Consider the following 26,311-nt stretch of genomic DNA (forward strand, 5'->3'; position numbering starts at 1 on the left):
GCCCTGCAGACCAGAGTCACTGCCTACAATGGAGGGCCACCCGCCACAGTCCTCCAGGCTGACTCTCTTCTGCGACCGGGCCGCAGCCCAAGTAAGTACCAGCCTGGGTGTTTTCATAAGACAGATCATGCCAAAGGCATCGCGCAAGCAGGCAGCAGCAGCCTGCAGACGGTGCTTGCTGGTGTTAGTTCTCAGGTGACATAGTTGATCCGATCGACTGGCGTAACATATTTGGATGAGACAGCACTCCATGTGAAGTGCCTCTAATGCATCTCTGCCCTAAAGTTCAGCAGCTAACTCCACCAACAAGTTTGCTGATTAACAAAACATTTACCACATAGTGGTCAAATGTTTAGAGGCTTCAATACTTTCCCCGCAGGCAGCCATTGCCTCTCTACAGGTACACTACAGGTGGCAAGGACCACCCTGGCCACTTACCAGATTTTGCATTTTTTTTGCATCGTCCCACAGGTGAGACCCATACGGTGGTACCATGGCCATAAAGGCTACTGTCTTCTAATTATATAATCAAGCTGGTTTGTCAGTACACCTCAACTTCTTCGAGGATAGTGAGCAGCCAACACTTCTTTGTGCAGAAGGTGTGGGGTTTCCAACAAAAATAAAGTATGGCACAATACATTTCATGTGAAAACTCAATGTGTGGTCCTCCTTCTTTCATAATGAATAGGTTGCACCCTGGCTGGTTGTAACCTGTGTGTGTGCCTCAGCCTCACTCTCCTGAGGATTGCCCAATGCTTACTGACTGTGGCCGCTGTCCAAACAGGTTACATGGGCACTAGGTTAATGCCCTGCCATTTCTTTCCTTTGTCTTCATTGCTTGATTTTGCTTGCAAGAAATTGGCACTCTTAGTCTCTGAAATGTCACTCATATTTACACTGAAATTATGAAAATATCTCATATATCAATCTGAAACCTTGGCAGCTATGTTCATATGAGTTCCCCTTTCCATCTTCCTTCATCTCTTTGGTGGTATCAAGTCTGGGGTCATTGCATTGTCCTTTTTGAGTGGTAGCCGTCATTGAGCCTTAAACGCCCACTCTGGTCATGGTTCTCTGTGTTTTGCTCCTGCTATATTTCCACCACTGATCCTGCTATGACCTCCTACCTGCACCATCATTTTCCATGTAGCAGGTTCTTGGGAGTCATTTATAAACTGTTCCACTTAAATATCACCTTAAAAATATTATTTCACAATAATATCGTTGTGAAAATATTGTGACAAAAAAATTGTGGGCAAAAATATCAATGGTAAGTATATTTTTTCTTTTAATATTTTCACCGTGATATCAAAGCTTACAATATTGTTTTCACATACTATTTTTTTACTGTGTTAATTTAGTGCATTATTTTTAGAATTGTTTATGTTTTGTGAAATTTATTTGTAACTTTTTTGAAACAATATTATAACATCATGTATTTGTACTATATATTATTTTTTCAGCTTACTGGGTTTATTGTGCAATTTGTTGGGTAGAGTTCAAAAAAAGATATATCAATACATTTATATGTTCATTTGTAGTTGGTATTTATTTGTTTACATGAGGAATGTTTTTTTAATTATGTAGTAAATGTTAATTTTGCATTGCGTGTTTATTGGATGATTTGGTGGGTAGGCTTTTTTAGATATTTATGAACTGATAATAACAGATTCATGTATTAATTATGTAATCTGTTTATTACAAAACCAAGGGGCCCATTAGGATGGTGGGCGGATTGCCCCCGCCATCCTCAACAAAATGACACCCCGCCACATTAGGTTGGCTGGGGGGGTACGTGGCGTACGGATATTTCATCTTCCGCATTGCCGCCGGTCGCGAAGTCGACCGGCGGAAAAAGTGCTTTCCTATGGTGGCGGTGTCTGCGAGACACCATGCGGTCTTTCTCTTTGGGGGCGGTGGCGGTGTCTGCGAGACACCATGCGGTCTTTCTCTTTGGGGGCCCGTTGTGGGCCCCGAGGATGACGGGGGGTGGGGGAGGCACATGGGGGGTACCTATGGTACCCTCCTATATGTGCATGCACAACATGGCAGGCACCGCGTGGTGCCTGCCACGTTGTCCATGCACATGCACGACAAGCATTTTTAGCATTGTGGCAGGCAGTGCTGAGAGCACCGCCCGCCACAATGTTAAAAATGCAGGATGCGTCCGCCACAGGTGACCGCCCGGACTCGCTCCTGACCGGTTGCTCCTTCCTTGATCCTCTCCCTGTGCTGCTATCTTGCTGGGGATCGCACTGCTACTTGCACGGTATCGCCTGCATTATTTATTTATCTCAGTGGTATCGCCTGCATTAGAGTAAATAGCGCCGTGTTTAAAATCGGCTCGCCTGCTTTTATCACATTTGCGCAGTGTTTTGTGTAATCTCATTGCTATCAGCGCTTGTGACTATAGCGCCGCCCGCCCTGCACTGCATTTCACCTGGCAGCAACGTGCATTATTAGAGTAATTTTATTCGCTGGCGACCTACTGCCCCTGCCTCGCCTCCCCTCTGACCTCCATCTTGTCTGCTGTTGTTGTTTTCCCTGCCCCTCCTCCCCGCTACCGCCTCCCAGCTGCTGACCCTCCCACCCACGTTCACAGAGCCTACCTCGTCCTCACAGCCCCTGTGACCGCCCGGACTCGCTCCTGACCGGTTGCTCCTTCCTTGCTCCTCTCCCTGTGCTGCTATCTTGCTGGGGATCGCACTGCTACTTGCACGGTATCGCCTGCATTATTTATTTATCTCAGTGGTATCGCCTGCATTAGAGTAAATAGCGCCGTGTTTAAAATCGGCTCGCCTGCTTTTATCACATTTGCGCAGTGTTTTGTGTAATCTCATTGCTATCAGCGCTTGTGACTATAGCGCCGCCCGCCCTGCACTGCATTTCACCTGGCAGCAACGTGCATTATTAGAGTAATTTTATTCGCTGGCGACCTACTGCCCCTGCCTCGCCTCCCCTCTGACCTCCATCTTGTCTGCTGTTGTTGTTTTCCCTGCCCCTCCTCCCCGCTACCGCCTCCCAGCTGCTGACCCTCCCACGCTCCGCCCCCTCCACCCTCCATTTATGGCCAATGCCTCCACGCGCAGCGTCCACGCGCTTCGGACACGCCGAAGGTGCGCCAAAGGTAAGCCCGTCTACGCCCGTCCGCGCCTGGATCGCGCCCAGCGCCAGACCCCCTGCCCCTCGCTCTGCCCACCCCCGCATTACCTACGATGCAGCCACCCTCCTAGCCCTTAACCCCGGCCGCGCCCCCAACTGCGTCCAAGCCGCCCCTGGCCACACCCATGGACCTTTCTCTTGCTACTCCTGCAAATTCAGCGGCACCGTCAACATCTCCGCTCCGACCACACCACAGATTCCCGACCCCAACCACCTAGAATGCATCCTTCTCAACACCCGCTCGGTCCACAGGCACGCCATTGACCTTTGGAACCTACTAGACACCATCTCTCCAGACGTCGCCTTCCTAACGGAAACATGGATGAACGCCTCCTCCGCTCCTGACATCGCCATCGCTATCCCTGACGACTATAAGATTACACGCAAAGACCGCACCGACCAAACAGGAGGAGGAATCGCTATCGTCCACAAGAAATCAATCCGCATCTCAACCAGCTCTGACGCCAACCTCGCCAACTCCGAACACCTTCACTTCCAAATCCACATCGACCCCAAGACCACTCTCAGAGGCACCCTCCTCTACAGACCACCAGGACCCCGCGCAAAATTCAGTGAAGACATCACGGACTTCATCACCCCACACGCGCTCCCCTCCAAAGACTACATCCTCCTGGGAGACCTCAACTTCCACCTTGAGAAGATCAACGACCGCAACACCGCCACCCTCTTAGACAACCTCGCCAACCTCGGACTTAAACAACTGGTCACTTCCCCCACCCACATCGCAGGTCACACACTCGACCCCATCTTCACCTCTAGCAACCACGTCTCTTTCAACCACACTACGGAGCTCCTCTGGACTGACCACAGCTGCGTCCACTTCACCTACAACAAGCCGAAACCCATCATCCACCTCCAACCAACTCTACAAAGAAACTGGAACAAAATCACCACGGAACAGATCTCCTCATCGCTCCTTCAAACCTCCCCAGCCCTCTCTTCTGACGCCAACGAAGCCGCCTCCAACCTCACCCTTTGGTTATCCAACACCGCAGACACCTTAGCACCACTGAAAAAACGCCTACACAAAATCAAGAAGGCCTCATGGTTCAACGAGGACCTCAAGAAATCCAAGAAACTATGCCGCTCCCTTGAAAAGGCCTGGAAAAAAGACTCATCCACCAGCAACAAGGACGCCTTCAAAAACGCCATCCGTACTCACCACCAACTGATCCGAAAAGCCAAAAAAACAGCACTCAAGGATCGACTCGACAACAACGCCCACAACAGCAAGGAACTTTTCAACATCGTCAAGGAATTTTCCAACCCCTCGGCCAACTCCAACGACATCACCCCCTCTCAAACTCTCTGCGACTCCCTAGCCTCTTTTTTCCACAACAAGATTGCTGACATCCACAACAGCTTTGACAACCAACCCGGAAGCCAACCCACCCTACCATCAGCTGACTATCTTCCCCCCGTTAACACCCTCAACGCCTGGAACCCAATCACCACTGAGGACACCATCCGCCTGATGAATTCCATCCACTCTGGATCCCCCACAGACCCATGCCCTCACCACATCTTCAACAAAGCAGACTCCGTCATAGCTCCGCACCTCCGAGACGTCATCAACTGCTCCTTCAACTCCGCTACCTTCCCAGAAGACTGGAAACACGCTGAACTCACCGCTCTTCTGAAAAAACCAACAGCAGACCCCACCGAACTCAAAAACTACCGCCCCATCTCACTTCTTCCATTCCCGGCCAAAGTCATCGAGAAAGCTGTCAACAACCAGCTCGCCGCCTTCCTCGAAGCCAACAAATCCCTCGACTCCTCACAATCTGGATTCCGAGCCAAACACAGCACTGAGACCGCCCTCATCGCAGCAACAGACGACATTCGAACTCTACTGGACAATGGAGACACAGTCGCCCTCATCCTCCTCGACCTCTCTGCAGCCTTCGACACAGTCTGCCACAGCACCCTTTTACAGCGCCTCAAAAACATCGGAATCCAAGGAAAGGCACTGGAATGGATCACCTCGTTCCTCTCCGGAAGAACCCAGAGAGTCCGCCTCCCACCATTCAAGTCCGAGGCCTCTGAAATCATCTGCGGCGTACCACAAGGATCCTCACTCAGCCCCACCCTCTTCAACGTATACATGAGCCCCCTCGCGACCATCGCCCGCCAACACAACCTCAACATCATCTCTTACGCGGATGACACTCAACTGATCCTTTCTCTCACCAAGGACCCCAGCACCGCCAAAACTAACCTACACGAAGGAATGAAAGAAGTCGCCGAATGGATGAAACAAAGCCGTCTGAAACTGAACTCAGACAAAACAGAAGTCCTCATCTTAGGTAAATCCCCCTCTGCTTGGGACGACTCCTGGTGGCCGGAAGCCCTCGGAAAAGCACCCATCCCGACAGACCACGCACGGAACCTTGGCGTCATCCTGGACTCTTCACTTTCAATGAACAGACAAGTCAGCGCCGTATCCTCATCCTGCTTCAACATCCTTCGCATGCTCAGAAAAACATTTCGCTGGATCCCCACCGAAACAAGGAAAACAGTCACCCATGCTCTGGTCACGAGCCGACTGGACTACGGAAACACCCTCTACGCAGGTACCACCGCCAAACTACAGAAGAAACTACAACGAATCCAAAACGCCTCAGCCAGGCTCATATTAGACATCCCACGCAACGAACACATCTCTGGTCACCTTAAAGACCTCCACTGGCTACCCGTCAATAAGAGGATCACTTTCCGACTGCTTACCCACGCACACAAATCACTCTACGACACCGGACCAGATTGCCTCAACTCTCGACTGTCCTTCTACACCCCCTCCCGCCAACTTCGATCTTCCAGCCAAGCATTCGCCACTGTCCCTCGCATCAACAAAACCACCATGGGAGGCAGATCCTTCTCATACCTGGCTGCCAAAACATGGAACTCACTCCCCGCTTACCTTCGCCTCACCCAGAATCACCTAGCGTTCAGAAAACAACTTAAAACGTGGATATTTGACAAATAACCCCCCTCCCCTCCCCAAGCGCCTTGAAACCCTCTGGGTATGTAGTGCGCTATATAAATTTTATGACTTGACTTGACTTGACACTGTGACGGGCGCATCCTAATACCCCCCACCGGACCCCCGCCCTTATGGCGGGCAGTCCCGTTATCTGATAGGATGGCGGGCGGACAAAGTCCGCCTGTCATCCTAATGGCCTCCCAAATGTTTAAAAAATATATTTTTATATTGTTTTAGAAAACAAATAGTATCATTTTTTTACGGTTGTCTTGTGGGTGTGGGATTTCAGTGTTATTTTTTAAGTGTACATTAGCTAATCTTATTTCTATATTTTACATTTGTAATATTAGGTATTGTTATATTTTTGTTTACATGTTTTAATAATTTTAAAATGATTTACTTTTTAGGAGGTTGCTGGATTTATTGGTGGATGTGGTGTGTACTCGCTTACTATTAATTGATTTCCCTAGAAAAATGTTAATTTTAACATGATTTTTATTATCTTGTTGTTAAATTAGACTAAATGTAAAATGTTACTATGTACAATTTCAATATTCTTTAATCTTTGTGTTTTTTAAATTATTTTTGTATGAAAGTTATTTAGTGTGTTTTTTGTTTTTTATATGAGATGTTTAAGGATTTATAAACACTTTAAAAATATTTAATAATTTGAGTTGTTTTTAACAATTCTATATACATTAAAATTCTTCACATTTATATTAATATTTTTACAGATTTAAGATGTATATTTACTAATTAGGCTTCTAAAAGTTTTCATTTATATTTTTAAATAATTTTAAATGTGTACATTGTATTCAGGTGTATTAAATTCCCCCTCTCAATGTATACACTTCACTCAATGTTTGTACTATTGACATTTTTGGGGGGGAGGTTTATATAGCACAAACTCGACCCAAAGGTATCAGAGAGCTTTACATGAGCACCAGTTGTGTTACAGACGGACACATTTATTTTTGAGAGATTAAGACCCTCATTCTGATGTCGGTCGGACCACAACCGACTGCTTGTCGGTTTTGGTCCAACAGACATCTGCTGCTGCGGTCCAACTGTCACATTACATTGCATGCGGTGTGAGGAAGTAGGTGAAGTGACCATTCGATGCTTTCTGACGGGCTCAAGGAACACCTCGGACCGTCAGAGGGACAGTAATCCCTAAAATAGAGGCGGTGCCTGCTCAGGCACCGCCGTAGGGATTACAATGTCCCTTTCCATCTGCCCTTTCAGGGTGGTTCACCCGCCATGAAAAGGCAGGTGGACAGATATTTTGGGGGCCCCTAGCATGGCTCCCTTTCCCTCTGGCCCTCCGCTATGAGGCATGAGGGCCACCTATGGTGCACCCTTAAACATCCACATCGTGCAGGGATGTTTTAAAAGCGTATATTTTCTATTGCGGCTTGTACTGCAGCCCGCAGCACATGCCGCTATAGAAAATATAGACTTTGTGACTGCCGTGAAGGAGGTCCAATTGTAATAATGGCAGCAGGAATGCCGACTCCTTGTTGGCGGCCCCGTTTCTAACCGACATCGTAATGACCCTCTATGTGATTTTCCCAGAATCACAGGATGTTAAGCGTCCCTGGTGAGACTCGAACCCGGTTCCCCAGCTTCGAGGTCGACCGCTCTAGCCATTAGCCACATTCGTTAGAATTGTAAATGTGACATCCCCAGTGAATGCACATTTCCCAGTGTTTGTTAGCTGGAGTGAGAATAGTCAATCTGATCTTTCCCCAATGTGTGCACTTTCGCCAATATTTGTTACACTTAAGTTAGAATAGTAAATCAGAACCCTCTTTCCCCAAGTATGCACTTTACACAATGCTTGTTAGACTGGAATTAGAATAGTAAATCCCTCCATGAATGGACTTATAATAGTAAAGGTGTCCCCCAATGTAAACATTATTTCCCATGTAGAAAAGTAAATCTGAATAACCCAATTTATGCACCTTTCCCAATGTTTGTTAGATTTGAGTTGGAATAGGAAATCTGACCCCTCCCAGTGTATGCACTGTCCACAGTGTATGTTAGGTTGGAAAATAGGATATATGCCCCCCGCCCCAGATGTATGTACTTTTCCTAGTGTTTGTTTGAATAGGGTTTTAATAGGTAATCTGATGACCCTCCCCACAAATGTGTGCACTTTCCTCAACGTTTGTTAGCCCAGAGTTAGAATGCTAAATCTGTCCCCCCCGCCATGTAAACACTATCCCCCAATGGATGTTAGATTAGAGCTAGAATGGTAACTCTACCTCCATACATACAAATGTGTCCCAATGTTTGTTAGAGTGGAATCATAATAGAAAATATGACACCCCCAACGTATGCACTTTCATCAGTGTTATTTTGATTGGGGTTAGAATAATAACCCCCCCATTAGTAAGCCCCCTTCCCCAATGTTTGTTATAATCAATATGATTTGTAAATTTGCTTCTATATATGCAATTTTCCAGTGTTTGTAAATTGGAGTTTAAATAGTTAATCTAAGTTCATCTGCCCCCAAAGTATGCACTTTGCTCAATGTTTGTTAAATTAGAGTTAAAATAGTATATCTGACCTCCCAAGGTATGCACTTTCTCCGGTGTTAGTTGGGAGTTCCATCAGTAAATATTATCCGCACACAATGCGTGCATATTTTCTCATGTTTGCAGAATATTTAGGGAATATTCAAATTAAAAGTATGTATTTTTATGTGAATTTCATGTATTTTTATTATATATCTGTTGTGTGTTTTAATTATTTTCTCTATTCATTGTAATATTTAAAAAGAAATAAATTTTGATACATATTTAAAAAGATATTTGCAATGGTTTAATAAATCCAAAATATGTTTTATATTTTTAATATATTAACAATTATACTCATTTGTATTGTGTTTTAATTCGTAAAAGTTATACAAAATAAAAATATTGTATTTTTAATTCAATATTTTTATTTGCATATTATATTTCTTGTAGTGTATACTTTAATCTTCATCTTTATATTACTTTTTCAAATTATTTTAGACATTTTTTTAAGAGTTATTGTAAGTTAATAAATTAATGTTTGTTATTTCTATTTTATATTTTTTACAATATTAATTTAGAAAATATTTATTTAAGTATTATTTAAATAATAATAATGTTAATCACAGTATCATGTCAATATTTTTAACCACACTGTTTTGGTGGTCTATATTTTTGTACTTTACATTCTGTGGACCTGATTCACAAACTGCACTTTTGAGTAAGTTTGCACTTTTGAGTACGCTTACTACTGTTCTGTATTCACAAACTGCACTTTTATAGTAACTTAAGCCAACCACTTTTACCTTAACAGCCTTTCAGAGAAGATAATGGTGGTAGAGACTTAATATGAATGCTGTAGGAAATAATATTACATTAAATAATATAAGATTGTTAAATATATATAGGAATATTAATTAATGTTACAAATGTATTTAAAAAGTGCACATTTATTATTTAATTATAAAATACGTAGTAACGTGTTTTAAATTGACAAATAATGATACAATAAATGTTATTAATAATTCATAACATTTACTTTTACATTATTTTTCAAATTCAAATAAAAAAATGGGTTATTAAATATTTTATAATTAAATCATAAAAATGTACTATTTTAACTATATTTGTAAACATGAATTTATATTATTTTATATTTTTAACTATTTAAATTTTTTTATTTCATTTTAGTTCCTAAGGGCTTTATTTTAAGTTCCTATATGCATTATTTTCTATGGTAGAATTTCAATACCAGGTGTTGGCCATGCATAGTACTGGACATACTATAAAAGTGTAAGTTACTATAAAAATGTAAGTTAGTACCAATTTGTAGTTTGTGAATACTGAAACAGTAGTAAACTTACTCAAATGTGTAAGTTACCGTTGTGAAACAGGCCCTAAGTACATAAAGTTCATGTTTTGGTTGTCGATATTTTGACAATTATATTATTATATCATAAGGTTTTTGTGTGGTCGATATTCTCTCATAGACCTATTTATAAACTGCCTGGATGACTTTTAAGTTCTCAGACTCAAAGCATAGTGCTTTGACCTTGTCTTCCTTACTTTATCTTCTAAACAGCTTAATGCATTCTGTTTGCTGCAGCTTAGGCTTTTGGCACAATCAAAGTTATAAAAATCAAATTGATTCTCTTCAGAACCTTGTCTGTCACCTGACGTAAGTCCCTAAGGTCCGACTCCATCTTATGTAGGCTTGGTCTCCATCTTGGTCCTTGGAGGTCATCATCTTGCTTAACTTAGACAACAGACGTCGCCATATTCCCTGATTTAAGAAACTCTAGACCGCAAGTTATTCTACATTCAATGCTCTCTTAGTTTAGCGCATAGTGCAAGTAGATGTTAGGGTGTTGGATGACATTTTAGCAATGTTAAAAATGTTTACTTTATTCTTGTTAATAATAACATTCCAGTTTGTTGTTTTTGTAATATTCTTGTGTAGTTGTTTTAGATATACTGAGAAACAGATTATTCCTGTTGTAGTAATAAATACTTTTTACTCAAAAGTGTTAATTCTTCTTAGTACAGTGTTTGTGTGTGTAATACTGTGAATAACAAAATAAGGTGTGTGACTGCTACCACTGTGCCACTGGTCCCTTTACTGGATTGTTAGTAACCCAAAAGCAATATGTCAATTACACATTGAATAGGGTACTGTGGGGCTACATTAACCTGTCTCAAAACATTAATCATGGTGCATTTACCCAAGTTCACCTGTGCCCCCTGTGGGTGGGAAGGCAGCCCTTGTACAGTTACGGCAAAGTTGTAACTTACACAACACATTGTCTCCTAAAGTTAGGGTCTTCAGAGCTTCTGTTGATGTCTTCCTGGAAGAAAATGGTGATGCTGCAACAGCTCCGGTCTGCCTAAGCAAACTCAAATGCATCCTAAGGACCAGATCAGATTTGCACACTAAGCACTATCATATTTGCATCTCTGCTTGTTCTAGGGGAGCCTAACCATAAACCACCATTTGTGCCCCAATCTGAGGCTGTTCAGGAAGATGCCATCCTTTATAGATGGATTGATTAGTTGATACCAGGTTTTGTTAGAGAGATGTAAGTTCTTTTTAGTGTTATTTGCTTCGATGACATCATCTTGGTGGTATGGGGTTTATGTTTTTGATGATTTTATTTTGGATTTCTTCAGAGAATGGGGTAAATTTGGAACATTTGATGCCAAATGAAAATGGAAGAATGATATTGAAAGCACCAGTGCTGAAAGCACAGACTTCAGTTTGAAACAGTGGCAGATACTTACAAGATTGTAACCGTTCCATAAGCATCCCTAGTCTTCTAGAAATAAATATAAATTAGAATCACAAATCATCCCGAGGGTGTTTTGGTGTATAATCTGTAGATCCATTTAGCTTCTCTTTGTCACAGTCCTTCTACCCGATGGCCCCATCTCAGTTATAGAGATATCCTGTCAATGAATCCTATTTTACAATCCTCTCATTCATATTTCTATCCAGTATGAAAGATGATGACATATGTGTAATCATTGATTTCTATGGTCCTCAGATGTTCTAATATTCACAGTTTGAATGTTCGGGTAGTGTTCCCTCTATGCAGTTTTCCACAGTCTCACATGATAATGCATAAAGGATATGTTAGATAGGAAAATCAAAAATTTATTGAGGCATAGGCTGCCTTCGTGGACAAACTTGGCAATTTTGTGGACCAAGGCCAGTTTTACAGTTCCCACAAAGGTGGCAGCAAAGTTTTTATCTTTACGTATTGGTTTATAGTGACTTGAGGTTACAATGTCTCCATTATTGAGACTCTATTTCTTTGTTCCTATCCTCTACGTCACTGATTCCCAATCTGTGCTCCGCGGCACCCCAGTGCGCCATAAAAACTATTCAGGGGCGCCGCACACCAAACGCACATTTAGGGAACCACATGTATTTGTTAATCCTGGTGTATCAATAGTTTATGAACACAACAGGTATTGGAAGGTCCAAGGGAATATTTACCAACCACACACAGCTATAGCCCCCTACAAAATACACTTTATAACAACAAAGAATAGCGGTGGGTCAAAAGAACAAAAACATTTTTTTGACTAACTATGCAACTGACAACATGTGCTATTCGGCAACATTTAGTGACATGACTTCACTAAAGTCAATAGGGTACTTCATTTGTGTTTGAAAAGAATACCCATCAGTAGTCGACCTGTACTGCCCTTTTCATCATCTGGGTTCCTTCATACCACGAAGGAAGGTTGTTTGCACCAATAGTTAAAGTATTAGACTGGAGAGGAGCCCAATGATATATGACCAATTAGTGTAGGCGGTAGGGGACAACTGTTAAGCAGTGCATGAAAGATGTGTGATAAGTGAAAAGTGCTATTTAAGATTAAAATTAGATAGACAGGAGGAAAAGGTATTTTTAATCAAGACCTCGCTGCTTCTAAATCAATAAAAAAGTAGTGCGATTCTAGTAGTTTTAACTAATAGCTACTATTAGATTCTAAACTGGTCGACATGTTTCTGCAGATTTAAAGGACCCCAGTGGTATCCACTGCTTTCTTCAGGACCGGTGACGCTACTGCTTAAAAACAAATTAAAGGAGTGTAGAAATCATAATGAAAATGTATCACCTGGGTATTTTGAAAGAATCATTCTCCCAGCTGGTTGTTCCACACTCCAAACGAGCAGGACACACATATACAGTTGCAAAGAAAGACAAACACATAGTTAGCACAGACTTGGTGTTCAATATCTCGCACTATTAGATACATCAAGTCTACATCAGGAGAACGATGAATCATTCGTTTCTCCTTTGTTCTGTTAATGTAATTTCAACAGAGATACCTCGTTCTGGTATCTGTACTCTCACTTACCAAATTGAGCAGGAGAGAAAGGCCCCACCTCACCTGGCTACGGCGCAGGTAGTTGAAGCACCGCTCTAGGAGGGAGAGTAGAAAAGACACACAGAGACATGTCAGCCACAGCTGACTTCACAACAAAGATTCTCGCTAGCTGAGTGTGCGCCAAGGTTTACATAGTAAGGACAGTTTAGTTTAGTGCCCCAATTTAGTTCGAAGCATGGAACACAATAAACTGCCAACCATCACACGCATTGTTTTATAAGGATAATGGTTTGACAGAATAATAAGACAAAAGTCTGAATTTAGCGGTATTCGTAGGCTCAATATTCGTCTGTTTTTTTAAAAAGACCGCAATGACTAAATGCGATTAAGGGCACTTCATTCGTTTTTATCGTGCACCTACAACTATTATTAATGGCTCATTGCATGTTTGCGATCCCGCGTTCAGTAATGGTTTGTTGAGCCAAATTCCAAAGACTAAAATTTACAAAAAAGTGCAAAGAAAAAGACGATGGTGACATCTCCTACCTCACCGTCGGTACTCCGGGCGTCCCTCTGGGCCGTTTCGGGGAGGTACCGGGCGGGTGAGGCGCTGCACTATTTACTTCCTGATTCTATCAAGCGTCATGACGTCACACGCATATTTCCGTGTCATGTGACCCTAAGAATCTTGGGAAATGTAGTCAAAGGTATCTACATTGCGGTATCTCCTTTGGTAATCGACACGATGATATCATATCTAAAACAGACAACTAGGAGTATGTCTATTTATAATCATATTATGATCAAAAACCCGGGGGGCGCGATATTAATGTCCCCATGGGACAATGCTCCGTTTGTCTGCCGGGATCCGATCAAAATTTAAAAAAATAGATATATTTCATTACCACATATTGGAAACACAAGACATATAATATAAACTTCACTATCCAGCATAAGTCCATACTATATGTTCATGATCGTATTATGAACTACTCGCGATGCGCATGATCAATTCAGTTGCTTCTGGTAGGTGCTCTGTTTCCATATCGGGGTCCAATCAGAACTACATCCAGGATGTACAGAGTGATAATAATCAGTGGATAAAAAAGTATTTTGAGTTCAAAGAGACATCCACGGAATATCGTCATTCAGACCTTCCTTATCAGAATTGAGTATGTACACCCACTTCTACTCTTTCTTGAACAAAAACTTGTTGACATCTGTTACATGACTAGGGATCAAAGGTTGTTCTATTATGGTCCACTTAAAGTCACTCGGGACATGCCCTACCTCGAGAAAATGGTTACTCGCATCACCCCGGAGCCCTGCTCGTTGTTGGGGGAAGTTGGGGTTGGACTTGGTGAACCACTGCCTGCCTGTCACTGTTGGCTGGGGTCTCCTGCTGCCGCCGAAGCGCTAGAACATCTGAGCTCGGCCGCAGTGTCTGGGGAGACCCGCCCGGGGGAACTACAATCCCCAGCGTCCTTTGCGGCAGGAAGCCGCTCTGACCCGCGCCAGGAGGCGCATAAATTCAAGGCTACCCCCGGTGGAGCGGGGGACATACTTGCATCACCCCGGAGCCCTGCTCGTTGTTGGGGGAAGTTGGGGTTGGACTTGGTGAACCACTGCCTGCCTGTCACTGTTGGCTGGGGTCTCCTGCTGTCGCCGAAGCGCTAGAACATCTGAGCTCGGCCGCAGTATCTGGGGAGACCGGCCCAGGGGAACTACAATCCCCAGCGTCCTATGCGGCAGGAAGCCGCTCTGACCCGCGCCAGGAGGCGCATAAATTCAAGGCTACCCCCCGCGTCACGGGATCACGCGCGGGTCGGCACCGGGAGAAGCCCGGGACAAGGGCGGGACCATCTAAGGCCATCGTAGCCCAGAGGAGGCCGGGTCGGGGCACCCCCCTTGGAACTGAACTATGAAAAGAAGGGAAAGGATTTAAATAAATGTAAATGTGGGATACTTGTAAAGCGCACTGTTACTCTACCCGAGTGTCCTGGCGCTGTAGACCGCTGGGGAACCCGTCCTGGTTTTCCCTGTGAGATGGTCTCTTTCTGGGTATCTCCAGGGTGAAACCAGGCATCCCCGGCGTCTGTGAGGGGACGTTGTAGAGATGAGGCAAGCTTAATGCCCAGAGTTACCGAGTGTGTTCCCTGGTTAGAGTAGGCACTGAGGCGAGAATTATCGAGTCCATTGACCCTGGTCCAAGACCCTGCCGCGTCGAGAATTGAACCCTGGTCCCGGGCCGTTCTCTGCTTACAGGTCTGCCGCCTCTAACCAGTGAGCCACACCTCTCCACTAAGGTATAGATACCCTTTGACTATCTCAACTCCCATACAGATCTCTCCCAAGCGTCATCATAGTGGAACCGGTGAACTATTCATTGGGGAGTTGATACTATGACTTGCAAGGGGGGCACTAGAAAACCTTCCACCCAGAGTAATTTGCATAGGGGAACGATGGATTATTACATTAAGAGTGCTATTCTCCCTATTGCCAGTGAATTAGAGAGAATAGAGCGTTCCCCAGCCATGGATAGTTCCCCGAGTATGTGTTCTCCTCCACAGACTGCCGTTGCAACCCCAGCTATATCATTACTGGAAGAACTAAATATGATGTGTAAATCCACGTATGTTCCTGTGGAATCAGGAGACCTGCAAACTAGTGCTCCTATTTCCCCTTTAGCAACGACTAGTCCTAGGTTTAGTTGTTCACTTCAACTTACCCAAATCCTACAGGGTACCCCCCTCGCAAGACGACCAATAGTAAACTCACAACCCGCTGCTGCTACCCTGGTGTCCTCTACTAAAAGGAAGAGAGATGGGGCCAAACAAACGGGGAGGTGGGCCAAGCAACAAAAACTAAATACAAATTCCCCACGGCCCAACACCCCCAGCACTGTAACATCGAAAGTATCTACCCATGCCTCTTTACTGGCCTCGTTTGAAAATATGATGAAGTCAATAATTTCACCCTTGATTCATAAAATGACTAGCTTAGGGGATAGGCTCACGGGGGTCGAGGAAGCATTTAAGGCTAATTCTCTACTTTTAAGAACTATGGCAGGACCCTCTCAACCACAGCGTCCAGCCCTTACAGAAATGCCCAATACCACCATACAAAGTAAGACCACCCTCAATCAATTAGTAACCCCGCATAGTAAAAACTTAAAACCCTCGAAGGCAGCCACAACTTTACGGAGTTCCTACTCTAGAGATGGGCCGAACAAAGAAATGTCATTTCAAAAGGGAATAGCGGTCAATTATGACAATATGTCACATAAAACCAATCATCTACATCTACCACCAGAGGCCGTTCCCATTGTGTGCGTCCTTTCAGGCGTACCAGAGCTCCCAAAGGGGAAACACGAAAGCCACCAGGATCTAAGAAACAAGGTAGTGTTCTGGCTATCTAAAAATAGACCTCTCCCACCCAACATTGATGGCACCATACTAAGCGTTAGAAGGGTGGGCTGGCTAGGACCTCTCCCAAAATATGTTGCGGGCGATTTGGTACTTGTTAAATTTAGGAATAAACATGTCGTCCCATACCTTCAATCTTGGCAGCCACAAATAGGAGATGGGCCTATATCTATCTGAGTCTAACGGAATTCTACCCTAGAACATTATATGGCTTGTCGCATTGCCAAAAAGAACAAAACAACCACTGGATGGGCATAACTGGTCTTGTACCGAGTGGTCGTTCTATCTCCACGTTCAATTAATTTAACGTACTCTCCCGCCCTTCAATGATTAGCTGATTCAACGTATTGATTTAATTTTATTTTAACACACGTTACTTTAAAAAAAATAAAAATTAAATGTATTGATGTATTTGTGTTTATTTATGTACTGCTGTTGTTTTTATATAATTTCTAAATTGCAATTTTATCTGTTTCGTTTATTCCACATGCTTTTATGAATTGTTTTTTACATTTCGAATAAAGCTTTGTTTGACTGGTTAGTCAATTTCGTTGATTGTTTACGACATCTGATCGTGCTCTTATGTTCTGAGATGCGTGTTTTTACTTTTCTCGTGGTCATGCCCACATATTTTAGATCACAGGGGCAAGTCATTAAATAAATAACATTCTGGCTGTTACAATTCGTGAACCGCCTCTGTTCCCAGGGACGCTTGCTGCCTATATCAATGGTCATAGTCTTGGTGGTTTGGGGACAGGCCGCACAACTCCCGCAGAGATGGTGGCCCGTGACGGCTGGCATGTCCCAGAGTGTGCCCACTGCTCTAGGAATAACTGACCATGGTCTTGTATGAACCAATTGATCTTTGAGGTTTTGACTCCTTTTGAATGCAAAGAGTGGAGGGGGCAGGGTGTCTTCACCCGTGTTCAAAGTACCCCAATGTTTTCTGATGATTTTCTGGATGTGGTTGGATTGAGTACCAAAAGTATTCACACATGTGATACGTTCTTGTTTAGTTTTTGGCATCGAGGGTTCTAACAAGCTCTCTCGATTGTTGTTGAAAGCCCTCTTCTTTGACCTTCGTATTAGATGTTTAGGATACTTTTTTTCAATCAAATTAGTCTCCAGATTTTTCGAATGCTCATGAAAGCTCTCCTTGGTAGAGCAGTTCCTTTGTATTCTTAGAAATTGCCCATAGGGCAAATTATCTCTTAATGCTTTTGGATGACAGCTTTCAAAGCTTAACAGAGAGTTCTTTGCCATTGGTTTGCAATAGAGTTCCGACTGCAAACCCATGGGAGTAGCTGTTATCTTGAGGTCCAAAAAAGCAAGATGGTGTTTGCTATATTCTACAGTAAAGCGTAGAAAATTATTTCTACTGTTCAACCAGGAATGGAAAGTTGATAATTCATCTGTTGTTCCTCGCCATATGACTAAAACGTCGTCAATGTAACGTTTCCATAGGCGTAGAGAGTTGAAAAAGGGTTAGTATCGTTGAGAATGTATTCCTGTTCAAATTTGGAACGTATAGGTTCGCGAGGCTTGGGACACTAAGGACGTTCTGAGAATTTTACCAGACGTAGAGTTCGATATGGATCTTGATCTACTAGTATCCTTCGATGTAGAGTCTCTGTATACATCCATCCCTCAGATAGAGACCCTCGAAGTGATAGAGACCTTATTATTGGAACGTGATCTAGATTCCATCACGCCTGTCGCTTTCATTATGACTTTGGCCAACTTGGCGATGACAGAAAACTATTTCCAGTTTGAGGACTTAATTTTTTTACAGGTCTCGGGGACCAGTATGGGCAGTGTTTTTGCCCCAAGCCTCGCGAACCTATACGGACATTAATATCGCGCCCCCCGGGTTTTTGATCATAATATGATTATAAATAGACATACTCCTAGTTGTCTGTTTTAGATATGATATCATCGTGTCGATTACCAAAGGAGATACCGCAATGTAGATACCTTTGACTACATTTCCCAAGATTCTTAGGGTCACGTGACACGGAAATATGCGTGTGACATCATGACGCTTTATAGAATCAGGAAGTAAATAGTGCAGCGCCTCACCCGCCCGGTACCTCCCCGAAACGGCCCAGAGGGACGCCCGGAGTACCGACGGTGAGGTAGGAGATGTCACCATCGTCTTTTTCTTTGCACTTTTTTGTAAATGTTAGTCTTTGGAATTTGGCTCAACAAACCATTACTGAACGCGGGATCGCTAACATGCAATGAGCCCTTAATAATAGTTGTAGGTGCACGATAAAAACGAACAAAGTGCCCTTAATCGCATTTAGTCATTGCGGTCTTTTAAAAAAACAGACGAATATTGAGCCTACGAATACCGCTAAATTCAGACCTTTGTCTTATTATTCTGTCAAACCATTATCCTTATAAAACAATGCGTCTGATGGTTGGCAGTTTATTGTGTTCCATGCTTCGAACTAAATTGGGGCACTAAACTAAACTGTCCTTACTATGTAAACCTTGGCGCACACTCAGCTAGCGAGAATCTTTGTTGTGAAGTCAGCTGTGGCTGACATGTCTCTGTGTGTCTTTTCTACTCTCCCTCCTAGAGCGGTGCTTCAACTACCTGCGCCGTAGCCAGGTGAGGTGGGGCCTTTCTCTCCTGCTCAATTTGGTAAGTGAGAGTACAGATACCAGAACGAGGTATCTCTGTTGAAATTACATTAACAGAACAAAGGAGAAACGAATGATTCATCGTTCTCCTGATGTAGACTTGATGTATCTAATAGTGCGAGATATTGAACACCAAGTCTGTGCTAACTATGTGTTTGTCTTTCTTTGCAACTGTATATGTGTGTCCTGCTCGTTTGGAGTGTGGAACAACCAGCTGGGAGAATGATTCTTTCAAAATACCCAGGTGATACATTTTCATTATGATTTCTACACTCCTTTAATTTGTTTTTAAGCAGTAGCGTCACCGGTCCTGAAGAAAGCAGTGGATACCACTGGGGTCCTTTAAATCTGCAGAAACATGTCGACCAGTTTAGAATCTAATAGTAGCTATTAGTTAAAACTACTAGAATCGCACTACTTTTTTATTGATTTAGAAGCAGCGAGGTCTTGATTAAAAATACCTTTTCCTCCTGTCTATCTAATTTTAATCTTAAATAGCACTTTTCACTTATCACACATCTTTCATGCACTGCTTAACAGTTGTCCCCTGCCGCCTACACAAATTGGTCATATATCATTGGGCTCCTCTCCAGTCTAATACTTTAAGTATTGGTGCAAACAACCTTCCTTCGTGGTATGAAGGAACCCAGATGATGAAAAGGGCGGTACACGTCGACTACTGATGAGTATTCTCTTCAAACACAAATGAAGTACCCTATTGACTTTAGTGAAGTCATGTCACTAAATGTTGCCGAATAGCACATGTTGTCAGTTGCATAGTTAGTCAAAAAAATGTTTTTGTTCTTTTGACCCACCCTATTCTTTGTATCAATAGTTTAGACATTACTTGTGGAGAACGACACACTTAATTGTAGGGAAAGTCCACAATCCACAGAGGCAGTGCTCGCCTGCACACAAACCGGGAAATACTGCCGAGGGGCACAGTACCTACAGCGGCCGCCGGGGTCGTGCCACAGTTTGTAAATAAAGCTCCGGTGACCTGGGCTGAATCTGGCAAGCCGTGGATAAATGAGCACGTTGAGGCGGAGGAGAAAGAAGCCTGGGTGGAGCGAGGGGCTGACAGGAGGGGCTTTACAAGGGGAGCAAGGAGAAGGCACAGACCCTAACAGTGGAATCCTTTACTGAAGTGTTGATTACATGTTGGGAACACAGTGATGGCTGCTATGGTAGAGCTGGAGACTGAATAGTGTGTCTGGCGAAGAGACCCTGGGGCTTTTTTACAAGCCCCTTGCGCCACCTTTGCGTCACTTTTCCCATGTTAAAAATTAGGCAAAGGTGGCGCAAGGGGCTTGTAAATCTGCCCCCTGCCTTTAAAGAAGCCTTCAGTGTACAGCAGCATACTCTTGACCTGTGTTTTTGTGAGGTAGGAATTCTGTGAAGCCTCAACATTAAATAACATAAGCACAAACTATTAAGGACAACAAAGACTGGAATAACACACTGACTAAAGTACTTTGTGTGCACAGATTCGAAGAAGACAGACAGGTACGTCCCTTCCCACTCCACAGAACCTGTTGTGTACACAAAGGTCTTAGTTGCATGCACCTTAACCTCATGTTATTTCAAATGGCAGCCCATTTGCAACATTTATACATGCAAGAACATATCTATACTAACACATGTTCTTGTTGCCAATTGCGTTGCAGCAGTTACATATAGATCATACAATGCCCACTATTTAACAATAAAACTTTATTCGTACAAGCACTTTAAACAAGAGTTTTCCCTTTAAAACAAATATGTTCAAAACCTTATACTTTAAAAAACTGTACTGGTTACTGTTACATTTGGTAATTGCATGCTCATTCATTTGTGGTCCAAACTTGTGCCCGTAGTGTGCTCACCCCACTTGGAGCTGGGGCTCAGCGTTATCACCTGAGCAGTTTCTGCAGGGGATCACTTTCTGTGTGTGTCTGGTTCACAGCGTTTAATTCTGTCTGCTGTAGTGGCCACAGTGCCCTTGTGTTGTTCCTACCAATCCTCTTGTAGTAACACCACAGGGCAGTGAATGGCCTGACACAGATGATAAAGAAAACTAAGGAGAATATGTCTTGGAAGCATCCTGGTAAAGTGAGTAATGCACTGTACTGGACAGTGCCTTTCCGTATTGGTTGTAATCGTATCTGAAGCTTTATCATAACTCACTATGAAATATGCTGCACATAGTAAATTGTAACACATGCTACTTCACTTTTGGCATTTTGTGTTATTCAATGTTGTAAATACCAGGTGTACCTGTACCTGCAAGTTGAGGGTGAATGGAAGAAGGAATAGCTGTACCAGTGAAGTGCTTTAATTGTCCTTCCCTGCTAGACTAGGAAGACTCTCTAAGAGAGAGAGAGGGGGTGGGTGAAAGGATCAAGGGCCATACACCACATTAGCCTGGTTTTGTGATTGCCACCACTCAATTCCATGCTTCCAGAATTTCACACGCATCATCATGCAACCTATACAATTACACTATGCAGCCAGGGCCGGACTGGGGTTGTGGGTGTCGCCGAGCTCTGTGCCATGGCCGGTTTTCGGCCGATTTTGTTACACGGCCGGTTTTGCAGATACGCTGCAAAAAACGGCCCTCCAACAAAATCGGCCCCCAGGGGCCCATAACCGGGGGATTGCCTGGTGCCCGCTACGGCCAGTCCGGCCCTGTATGCAGCTGAAATGCCACATTACTCTATCCATGCAAACAATGCAGTTTGTAGAAAAAAGAAACATATGTTAGTGACAGAGCACCACGTGCACAAGCAGGCATATATGCAAAGTCTTGTGTTAAAGCAATAGTTGTTCAAAACCCATTTTTCAGTGAAATGACTACATGGAAGTACTGACCTAAAGGTCTTACCATGAACTGTCACACACATCAAAGCCTACCACTGACTCACGTTCCCAGACTCCATGATTATAATACCTTCATCGGCTTCATCCCAAATATTTTCAGGGAGAAAAATTGAAGTACTCCCGAGGCTGAGCTTACATCCCCCACCCGCCCAATAAAAGTAACATAATGGGGAGCCGTGGCCAACGGCTAACTGGTCAAGGGAGCCAGAGGTCCAAAAAGTTTGGGAACCACTGCTCTACGTGAATGGCCCGTTCGAGCGCGGCTACTACCTCAAGACATTTGTTGATACATAGATGTATGTAAAGACTGATCCATTTATACTGTTAAAGTTCTCCATTTAAGTCGGCAAGCACTGTGAAACAGCGCTTTGCCCATGCAGTGCTAAACATAAGGTAAATAAATAATTTCAGGATGCATCTTCTCAAAATATTAATAGTAAATATAAGAAATAGTCAAAAAATAAAATAAAAGTTGTAGACAGTGGGTGGAAAATTGTGTATAAATATATATATATATATATATATATATATATATATATATATATATATTTTTTTTTTTCATTTCACCCAATCCAGCTTCGCAAGAAACACATGCAAATTCCGCAAAGCCATACTGAAACGTGCAGAATTTTAAAACTATATTGGGGAATTGTAGTTCCTCACTGAAATGGTGTATTTTCTGTGGAACAGGGCTGGACCGCCCAAAAGCGCTGGTGGAGAGTAAAAGGGAGACCCGGAGCACCGCAGAATGAATGCCCTTGGCTGCGTGAAAGGTACAGGAGAGCGCAGGAGTCGCCCCACAGGAAGGAGCGCCCCCCCCCAGCCGCCCATCCATCTTCATTGCGCGTCCGAGCAGAGGCAGCCCCAGCAGGAGGGGAGCCGGCCCAGCGAAAGCCGTAGCTTTCTTTTATATCCTATAGATCAGGAGGGAGGAAAAGCTTTATCCGCGCCCAGAGACAGATATTTTATCCCTCTCTTACGGTTTTATGTGGGGGACATGTCAGGCGCCAGCAATGGATGGCTGATGCATAGGCAGGAGGGAAGCTGTTCCGGCATGCGGCGTGTCAGAGGCCCTGCAGACAAGGCCCGGGCTGGGGATTTAGGGCTTGTGGGAAGAGCCCAGGGGATTTCTGTGAAAACATCTCTCTCCACAGTCCCTGGAGCTCAGCAGGGGGGAGGAGAGGGCTGCTGCAGGTGAGTGTCTGGGGCCCTGACAGAAAGGCACGCTCCACCCCACCCACCTACTGGGGCAGATCATTAGACTTAAACATTGGGATTGAGTGTGCTAGGCTGTTCAGCTGGAAACCTTGGTGTGTGTGCACAGGAAATGTGTGTGTGTGCACAAACGAGATGTGCCTGATCAAAGGATATGAACAGGGTATAGCATGGGTACTTGCAAACATTTCCCCAGTGCCCAAAAAGTATGGTCTGTGGCATGCACGAGGGTCGCATTTTTGCCAGCAGGTTGTGGGTGGGGGCAGTGCCGTCTTAACGCGTGGGCACGGTGGGCAGTTGCCTGGGGGCCCCACGAGCATAGAGGCCCCATGCAGACCAGAATTTTACACTAATTTTCCGTAAGATATTTTTATTCTGGGGTGGTTGTGTAGGCAGGGCCCAGTGCACTGCTTGCCCGGGGGCTTATAATGCTGTTAAGATGGCTCTGGGTCAGGGTGGTGTAACATGGACGCAGGGTGAAGCAAAGCATATTCCTGGTGTGGACAACAAACTTAGCTTGCACGTGGAATCTGTCTGCCACCAACGCTCTAACCTCATGCGTCAAGAATTAAAGACAAACAATTAGCTTTTGATGTAAAACATAAGGAAATAGATACTCTTCTAGTGGCTCAGTAGCACAATATGAAACCAAAAAGCGTGGGATCAATTCCGGCTTCCCCACTTTACAAAACTGTGTGATAATAAGCAATTGTTTTATTTCAAGTTGCCCCCTTTTTCTTCATTACCACATTAACAGAGCACTTTGAATACATGAGGTCAGGATGTGTGCTGTACAAAACCTTCTGTTGTGTTTCATTTAAAACAGTTTATTGTTGCTCCAATTATAATAAGATCCTAGACCACACATGGGGTGCTCCTGACAAATGATGCCTCTTGGTTCACTAATGGTATTTTTGTCAGAAGGGGGGGCATGGATGTTTCTAAGTTCATGTTTGAAAAGTATTACTTTTAAATGCCATTCAATGCAGTGATATAATCTGATGTACTAAGGTGAAACGCTACTGCATGTTAAGGAAAAACACGTTTTTGAATTTTGAAAAGTTTCCCACATTTTTACATGAGGAGTGCAAGATGCCTTTGACAATGAAGGTATTCCTGAAGATAAGTTGTGCAGGGCACCTTTTTTGCTTTTTTACTTTTACTTTAAATTGCAAATAAATGCTTGCCCAGCTTTCAGAATGTTTGTGCTCTGTCAAGTAAACAACAGACAAATGCTGCTGTTCACCAGGGGGGCACATGTAAAAGTCAGTAGGGCCGCATGCGGCTCATGGGCTGTACTTCGAGTATCCCTGGGTTATATTGAGATTATCCCATGGTCATTACTAGCATCGCAAAAATAGTGCAGAAAATACTTGCACTTTTAAAGGAACTATGGTTGGGATGCTAAAAAGGTCATCCATGGTCATGAGGTACTTAAACCATGGTATTTCGCAGAAAATCAGGGAGGTGATGTTAATGTCACGAGAAGAGGGATTAGACATACCCATCTATGTAATTTACTGGTAGAGGAGATGGGGGCATGAAATATCCATCTAGTTGACAGGGTGGAGGCATGCAATATCCTCCCTATGGATGTATGACGTTACAATGCAGGCTATTACAACGCCTGCCTTTACAACGCGGTTTTTACATCGCATACTATTACAACGCATAGCGCTTTTGGGTGTTGGATAGTGAATAGTTTAATTTACTATTCCAACTCCAGTCCCCGTGGACACTAGGGAAGATTATTGGATAGTAAATTAACCTATTCCCTATCCTAGAGCGCCCCCCAGCGCAATGCGTTGTAATAGTTTGCGTTGTAATGACCGCGTTGTAATGGTAGTGCGTTGTAAAAGTTTCGTTGTAAGTGATGTTTACCCTTCCCTATGAGTGTTAATAAGTGGCTTCTATCTCTTCCAGCACAAAAAATTTTGCCAGCTAAGGAGGTAAGTCCCGACAGTCCCAGCAGAAGATTCCAGACCCTAAAATACTGAACAGTATTAAAAGTCTTTGTCGAAGGTACACTCTAAAGTTTAGGGTCCTGAACACAGAGTCTGAGGGGATAATCTTTCAGAGATTAATAGCCTGGTTAGGTTGAAGGGAAGAACATTTAAGAGTCTGATACCAAGAACCAAATCCTAAAGGAGAAATGTTACAGTGCCTGGGTCCTCAACTGAGCGTGTTTGTGAAATAACAACCCATAGTTGGAGATCCTGAGCAGAGTTGGTGATGGAGAGAAGGTTTCGGAGTCTTCAACTGCAAACAGAAAGTTGGAAAGAAGGCACATGCTAGAGTCTGGGTCGTTAACAATATTGGTAAAGGATATTCCTAAGTTATGGATCCCGAACATGCATTATTTGAGAGAGGGAACATTTCATAATGTAGGGCCTGAAAATAAAGTCTGAATAAAAAACCTGCTTGAGTCTGGTACCCAGAGCTAGGATCTTTTGGGAAGAACAGCCCGGGCACTTTCACCCTGAAGTGAGAATTTGTGGCGGGGGCACACAAATGCAAGCAGCATTTTCACAGCTATGGTATACACTTGTCCTCCCTGTGTTATCAGTTATTTGTGGATTCGCTGGTAGCTTTTGTAGCTAGACATCAAAAAATTGATGTTAAAATATTTTGAAGTATTATGCTATATTGACTGTATTTAATCTTGTTTGTAAATAAATATGGCTTGAGAATTTGACTCTCATATTCAACAATAGTGAGTCTCAGGCTCAGTTATTGATGGTTAAGAACAGGGAATTGGGGGGGAAGTGGCCATGCTCTTGGGTCTCCCACACTCTGACTAGGTTACTCCTCGCCTATCCAAAGAGAATAACTTTCCTGATTATAGGGCCTGAACAAACTCTGAAAAACAGTGTCCCAACGTTTAGTGTCCTGATCACAGAGTCTGAAGCAAGAAAACAAACATTCCCTTTACTAGGGACCATCAGCCAAATTATATGCCTAGATATGAAAGGTACACAACAACACACATGCCAGTACTGATATCAGTTGCTCATCATTTCATTAGATCACACATGACACTGGATGTGAACAAAAAATGTGGGTTTTTATTTCTTTTTAATCAATTCAATAGCTCATGTTCTCATAAAAAAGACATTTTTAGAAGTTTTCATCAGTTTTCA

Source organism: Lissotriton helveticus, chromosome 3_1, assembly GCF_964261635.1.
Source record: "Lissotriton helveticus chromosome 3_1, aLisHel1.1, whole genome shotgun sequence".
In the NCBI taxonomy this organism is placed as follows: Eukaryota; Metazoa; Chordata; class Amphibia; order Caudata; family Salamandridae; genus Lissotriton; species Lissotriton helveticus.